This window comes from Sus scrofa, chromosome 17 (genome assembly GCF_000003025.6).
Source record: "Sus scrofa isolate TJ Tabasco breed Duroc chromosome 17, Sscrofa11.1, whole genome shotgun sequence".
Classification (NCBI taxonomy): domain Eukaryota; kingdom Metazoa; phylum Chordata; class Mammalia; order Artiodactyla; family Suidae; genus Sus; species Sus scrofa.
Genome location: NC_010459.5, coordinates 46,699,566 through 46,707,517, shown reverse-complemented (window position 1 = coordinate 46,707,517; position 7,952 = coordinate 46,699,566).

The following is a 7,952-nucleotide window of genomic DNA, read 5'->3' as shown; positions in this document are numbered from 1 at the left end:
CCTCTACATTCCTGCCAATACAGCATATTTTTAACTTTTTTTTTCTTTTCTCTGGGTGAAAAAATGGTATCTCATAGTTTTTATTTGCTTTTCTTTTTTGACATTTTATTATAAAAAAAAACTCAAACATGTGAAACAGCAAAGAAAAGAGCTCCACAAACACCCATGTATCTATCATCTAGATAGAATCATTGCCAAAATTCTACCATATTTGTTTAATTGGGGGGTGTGAGGACCTGAAGTATTTTGAAATAAGTTATAGATAGGGTATTTCATCCACTAAATACTTCAGAGTTACTTTATATCTAACACAGGTCATTTTCTTATATGAGACAATACCATTTCCCCCCCCCCTTTTTTTTTTTGCTTTTTAGGGCTGCACCCACAGCATATGGAGGTTCCCAGGCTGGGGGTCTAATCTGAGCCACAGCTGCCAGCTTACGCCACAGCCATGGCAATGCCAGATCTGCGCTGCGTTTGCGACCTACACCACAGCTCACGGCGATGCCGGAGCCTTAACCCACTGAATGAGGTCAGGGATTGAACCTGTGTCCTCATGGATACTAGTCAGATTTGTTTCCACTGAGCCACGACAGGAACTCCCTGATTGCATTGTCCTTCAGCTTGTCGCACTTCCCACCTCCAACCCCTGTATTTCTTTAAACTAGAACTTAGATCTAAAGGATAGATCAGGTTCAGCTTAAACGTTTTGAGGTCAAGCATTGAATGAACACCGTCGTGGGTGGTCCTGTGTGTTTTATCAGGCCTCACATCAGGAGTTCTGAGATGTCTTGATGTCTCACCATGAATGATGCCAAGTTTGATTCCTGGGTTAAGGTGGTGACTACATCTCTCCTCATGTCTATTTTCCCTCTTCCCACCAGAACCTGTGGGGATCCAGTTCCTCACCCATGAATCGTCCTTGACTGAATCAGTTAGTAAGCACTGAACAGTGATTTCCTAATGTTGTCCTTTCATCTGCATGTATCAGCTGACATTCTTCATTTGAACTTCATTAATTATGAGTGAAATTGATTCTCGTCTCAACTGTTTAAAAGCCATTTAAATTTCTTTCCCAGCGAGTTGTCTGTGTTTCCGTGGGGACCTGGGCAAGTGTGGCACTGCGTGATGAGTTCTTACTCTGGAGCAGGAATGAGGGGTTGTGCTAGAGTCAGGAAGGGACAGCCGGCACACCCCGCCCCGCCGAGGCACCGGACATGCCAAGGGAGGCTCCTGAGAGCTCGCGGCACCGGACATGCCAAGGGAGGCTCCTGAGAGCTCGCGGCTTTCAGTGTGGGTTCCTCCAAAGCAGACTTGAGACAGGAATTGAAGGAGAAGCAGCTGATATGGGAGATGAAGGAAATCCTGGAGGCAAGTGGGGAAATGAGACAGGAGAAGCGGTCAAAGAAGGCGTGGTATCAAGCAGGTTAGCACTCTGAGCGGCTGGAGCTTAATCCCGTGGGGAAATTTTGAGGTCAGGGTAAAGCACTTTTATCCACCAGAGGGAGAGAGCGGGGGTATTTATATACCAAGTTCAGTCTGTCATTGCTTAAGCTTGCTCCTTGGAGGCGGGTTCATCGCCAGCACTTCAGGTCTGCCTTGCCGTTGGCAGAACGGGTCCCCTGGGATCACAAAAATCCCTCAGGTAATACATGTGGGTGCTGCCAGCTGGGGTGAGCCAGGGTGCACTGAAATGTAAAAGTGAGCACACAGGGAGGGCACCACTAACTTTTGTGCAGAGACCTTTAAGCGGAGGCTTTAAGGCTGAGGAGGCATGAGCCTACTGAAGAGAAGATGGGGAGAGGGGTGCATGCTCTGGGCACAGAGGACAGCAGGTGCCAAGGCCCAGAGGTGAGAGCCAGAGTGGTGAGTCTGAGGGACTTGTATACTTGAACTTTCAGGCGGCTGGCGGCAGAGGTGAGAGATGAGGCTGAGTGGTCTCATCTGCCAGGTCTGTCCAGCCACTGTTAGGAGTTATCACATCATAGGGCTGAGGGCACCAGGGAGTCGCTGGAAAGTTTTATGCAGGAAAATAAGGACCGTTTGGGTTCTAGAAATCTGAAAAAGCCTGAAGTGTACATATCGACCTTCCAGGGTATTATTCCACACTGGGGGCCAAATGTGCTCTGCCAGTGATGGGATTCCTGCCCTTCTTCCGTGACGACTAGGGATGGGCGTGGCCACAAAGAGGTTGCCCTTGAATGTGAACTCAGGGCACAGTGAGATGGGGAATCTTGGACCCACTGTTATAAATATATATGTGATTATAAAAACAGCTCTGAGCGTTTTCCGTGCACCAGATACTGTGCTAAGCACCTTAGAGTCATTATCTCAGTTGAGGTGATACTGTGATTCTGATAACATGGATGCGGAAAACTGATGCTCAGGTGGATGGAGTTATTATTAGACCAAAGTCATGAGCTAACAAACAGGCAAGTCCATAGCGAATAGAATTCTGAGTGTCCAGACAATAAGGGATTAGAAAAATAAATTAGACTCTATCCTTACTATGGGACAATTTATAATTCACTAAATGAGGAAGGTTACAATTAAAAAACAAGTTACAAGTATATGTTACCATAACATTTCCGTTTAGCTTAGGTTACTATAAATGTGAAAAGAAAAAAAAAAAAAGCAGATTACCAAGAAAGTGTGTAAAATTTTCAATTTTAAAAATATAATAGTAAAAGTGTTGATGTGGTTAGATTGAGCTGAGATGAGCCAGGGGCAAGAGAGATGATGAGTGATTTTTTTTCTTCTTCTTAATTGGATTTTCTCGTTTTCCTAACATTATGGACTGAATTGCATCCAAAATTCGTATGTTGGAGTTCCCTGTTGACTCAGTGGGTTAAGGGTCTGATGTTGTCACTGCTGTGGAGCAGGTTCAGTCCCTGGCCCCAGAACTTTCCACATGCCATGGGCAGGGCCAAAAAAATTCCTGAGTTGAAGCTCTAACCTGCAATGTGATTGTATTTGGAAATAGAATCTTTAAGGAAGTAATTAAGGTTAAATGAAGTCATAAGGGTGGGGCCCTAACCCACTGGGACTCATATCTCCTAAGGGGAAGAGACACCAGGAAGTTTCCTTTGGTGCAGCGGGTTAAGGATCCGGCATCTCCACCACTGTGGCGCAGGTTGCAACCGCAGCACAGGTTCGATCCCTGGCATGGGAACTTCCACAAGCCGTGGGTGCTGCCAAAAAAAAAAAAAGGGGGGTGAGGGGAGACACCAGAGACCTCTCCTTCCTCTTTTGAGCACCAAGGAAAGGCCATGTGAGGACATAGGCAGTGAAAAGGAAACCATCTAAAAGCCAGAAGAGAAGTCTCATCAGAAACAAAACCTGTCTGGCCCCTGAGCTTGGACCTTCAGCTTCCAGAACTGTGAGAAGATATACTTCTGTTGTTTAAGCCACCCAATTTGTGGTATTTTATTGTGACAGCCAAAGCAGATTAATATAGCTATAATAGAAGTGCATTATTTGTATCTTTTATTTTTTATTTTATTATTATTTTTGTTTTTGTTTTTTAGGGCTGCACTTGAGACATATGGAAATTCCCAGTCTACGGGTTCAATAGGAACCACAGCTGCCGGCTTACACCACAGCCACAGCAATGCGGGATCTGAGCCACGTCTTCGACCTACACCACAGCTCACGGCAACGCCAGATCCTTAACCGACTGAGCAAGGCCAGGGATCGAACCCCATCCTCATGGATACTAGTCAGGTTCATTTCTGCTGCGCCACAATGGGAACTCCTGTACCTTTTAAAAAGAACTCAAAATCGATTTTTTAAAAAGATACTTCTTGATTTCCCCTTACTCCTGGGGCAAAGCTGGTCTTGGTCCCTGCACTACAGCAAAAAGGGGAGGAATTCACATGGTCTTCTCACTGCTCTTTAGCCAGACCCTTTACGAGGGTCCTACAAGAAAAAGAGTCTTATCGTTCACACTTGACAGATGGGGCCAGCAAACAGGAAACGCCTGGCCTCATATCACCCCTCAGGAAGCAGCAGAGCTGGGGGTGGGATCTGGGTCTACCTGACCCCAAGACACACCTGAGTTCTTTTCTCCTCATACAACTGCCTCCATAAGAGATGCTGCATTGGTCACTGTCAGGGGTGGGGTAGGGATGGGCGCCCTCTTTCAACCTGTAAGGATCACTCAGGAGAGGAGTTCCCGTCGTGGTGCAGTGGAAACGAATCCAACTAGGAACCATGAGGTTTCGGGTTCGATCCCTGGCCTTGCTCCGTGGGTTAAGGATCTGGTGTTGCCGTGAGCTGTGGTGCAGGTCACAGATGTGGCTTGGATCTGACATTGCTGTGGCTCTGGCATAGGCTGGCAGCGATAGCTCCCATTAGACCCCTAGCCTGGGAATCTCCATATGCCGCGGGTGCAGCCCTAAAAGGACAAAATACAAAAAAAAAAAAAAAAAAAAAAAAAGGATCATTCAGGAGAGTGCTTTCAAGAAGCTTCCAAGTTCTGGGTAGGATGAATGGTTCTCCTGGCAGTTAGAAGTTGCCTGAAGGAATTCACCATGAGAAATCCTAACAGCGAATGCTTCTAACGCTTACCTCTGTTACATCAGGGCTTGCTGACTTGGGAAGCTGCAGAGATCAGGGAGATGCCGTAAATGCCATAAATATGAGGCTGACCAGGTGTGAACCCACAGGGTATGGTGGAGACTGTGGGAATCATAGACCATGTGTTCCACCCTCCGGGCAGCTGCTTCTGGCTCCAGCCAATTACCACCCTCCTGGAATGCAGAACCGGTTGCCAGTTATTCTGGGTTTTCAAGAACCTAGATGTGCAGATGTTTGTGTGAAGTAGCTCATTTTAGAATTTTTTGATCATTTTTTTAAATTTTTTATTTTATTTTTATTTTTTTGCCTTTTTGCTATTTCTTGGGCCGCTCCCAGGGTATATGGAGGTTCCTAGGCTAGGGGTCGAATCGGAGCTGTAGCCACCGGCCTACACCAGAGCCACAGCGACTTGGGATCCGAGCCGAGTCTTAGACCCACACCATAGCTCACGGCAACGCGGGATCCTTATCCCCCTGAGCAAGGCCAGGGATCAAACCCACAACCTCATGGTTCCTAGTCGGGTTCATTAACCACTGAGCCACGATGGGAACTCCTCAGGGATCTTTTTTCTGCCTTACGTTTCCCCAGCTTGCCATCTCCTGAGCATCGTTTGTGAAACAGGCTTCCGGGCCTCACCTCCAACCTTGACTGTTTAGGGGAGAGTTCAGTAACCTGTACTCCCATTGAGACTCCCAAGAGGATTCTTATATCAGGTTCCACTCTATGGGCTGCCCCCTCAGATTATCTGGGGAACTCTGTGAAATGTTAATCTCTGGACTCCAAACCCCTAGAAATTCTCATTCAGCTGGTCTGCGGGGAGGGGCCCTGACTTCAACACATTGTAAAGTCTCGGGTGACTCTGATGTGCCGCCAGGACTTAGAAGCACTGCCTCTGGTCCCCAGCCAAACTGGGCCGGTCATCAGAGTCACGGGGGGAGACTAAAGTAGCAAGAGAGAGAGGGAGGGAGGAAGATCAAGTGAGTCCTGACCCTGGGAATAAGCATTTTAAAAAATTCTTCAAATGATTCTAATGTGCAGCCCAGGTTGAGACCTACTGAGTAAATGGACCAGAAGATTCTGATTCAGGGATTTCCTGTCGTGGCTCAGCGGAAATGAATCTGACTAGTGTCCATGAGGACACAGGTTCAATCCCTGGCCTTGCTCAGTGGGTTAAGGATCCTGTGTTGCAGCGAGCTATGGTATAGTTTGCATATGTGGCTCGGATCTGGGATTACTGTGGCTGTGGTGTAGGCCAGTGGCTACAGCTCTGATTCGACCCCTAGCCTGGGAACCTCCATGTGCTGCCAGTGCAGCCCTAAAAATAAAAAAATAAAAAAATAAAAGATTCTGATTCAGTAGGTTTGGGACAAGCCAAACTTTCCATATTTTTAAATTTCCTCCAGTAGTCTGCGATTCTGCTGCCCTAGGGCTTTGCTACTCAGAGTGTGGTCTGAAGTGTCAGCATAATCACCAGGAGCTTGTAAGAAGTACAGAATCTCAGACCCTCCCTTAGACCTACTGAGTCAAAATCCACAACTTCAACTCCCAGGGGTCAGCACACACACGAGTGGGAGAGGCGCTGCTCTAAGGCACAGGGGCTTTTTGCTGGGAGGACAACAGATCGATCTTCCAATCAGGGCTGACTCAGCTTCTCTCCCATCCCTTCTCACCTCCTCTTGAGGCTGCAGAACCTTTTCTAGTGTCACCAGCATAGTCCGTCCTCAAAGGTCTGAGCCTCACGGCCCCCACGCTGTGGCCATCTGTTCATGGATACGTTGTTGGAAGGTCTGGGCATGCGCACAGGTTGATGACGCAACAGGGGGCTGCAGGGAGGGGCATCACAGGCGCTGGGCACTGACTTGAGGACAGGACCTTGGGATTGGGTGCTTCCCCTGAAGACCATCTCTTTCAATTTGCAGGTTGGAGAAGAGAACAGACTTGTTTTGGGAGGTTCTCAGACCCATCAGAGGAAGTTATAGGGATGGAGACTGCCGTTCAATAGAAGGAAACGTTTCAAACAAGCAGAAAGGGACTGAAGCAAAGGTAGGAAGCTTCTTGTTCCTGGAAGAGACCAAGCAGAAGTTGGATGGCCTTCAATCAGGGGTACCTGGAGGCAACATCTGGATTGGATGTGAGCTTGAAGGAGGCTTCTGCTTGAGGCTGAAACATGCAGGGCCCCCCAAAAGCAGGGAGGCTGGGTCAGGAGGTAAGAAGAGCAACATAATCCAGGGTTCCTCTGTGCCCATCAGTCTTAAAGGCAGTTTGGCTAAACACAGACTGTGTATGCAGTCATCTCCAAGTGGGTCTCCACCAGTTTGCAAGCATGAGGTCAGTGGCTGGGCTTCCCGTGGGGTCCAGAGCACCTGGCACAGGGTCTGGCATATAACAGCAGCTGTCCAGTAATTATTTGTTAGCTTAAATGTAAATGATTAAAAATGAGCAATAGTCCTTTGTCTATGAATGATAAATTTGGGGCACTCCTTTTGTGCCCTATAAAGCATTTTTATCAGGTTTTCAAACTGTGTTTTTCTTGTTTTCTCATTAAGTTCTATTTTTTTCTTTTTTCTTTCTTCTTTTTTTTTTTTTTTTTGGCCATGCCCACGGCATGTGGAGGTTCCCAGGCCAGGGATTGAACCCTCACCACAGCAGTGACAACATCAGGTCCTTAACCTGCTAGGCCGGCAGCTGTAGCTCCAGTATTGAACTTCCATATGCCACAGGTGTGGCTGTAAAAAGGGGAAAATTTTTTTTTAAATAAAAAAAGAACCTCTTATCTGGAAGGATCCCAGCAACATGGTCTCTGGATAGGTGGAATTAGGAGTGTTCTCTATGAAGTACTTTTTGCTAAGCTGTATCTTCTGATTTTGTTTTTTTCTGTTCTGAGCATCTATTACTTTTGAAGAAGAAAAAAACTAACCAGAAGGAACTGGACTGGTTCTAAACTTGATTTTAAATCTCTAATTTACTTTAGCCAGCTTTCTGTAATTGACAGTGTTTTTATTTGAGAAAATTGCACATTGGAAAAGAGCAAATGCTTCCAATAACCAGTGAGCAAGGAGGCTGAGGCCCAAAGAAGTAAAGGGACTTATGTGTCCCAGAGAAACAGCCAGGCAGGAGCAGGACTCAGGCCCTGACTCGAGAATGGGTGTTCGCCCCTCACATCACACACTCCCGGCCTTCCTTCTAGGAACCTCTTGCAACTCTCCCTCTCTCGCCAAGTCAGCAACGCGGGGGAGTCTCAGGCATCCATGGCCTCATAGGCTGGACACTGCATCCCACTGTGTGGATGGATGGACGTGTGTGGATTCCAGAGATTGGAGAGAGCCATTTAGATCAGGCAGCCTCACACCTGCCCTTGCTTCCTGTAAAACCCC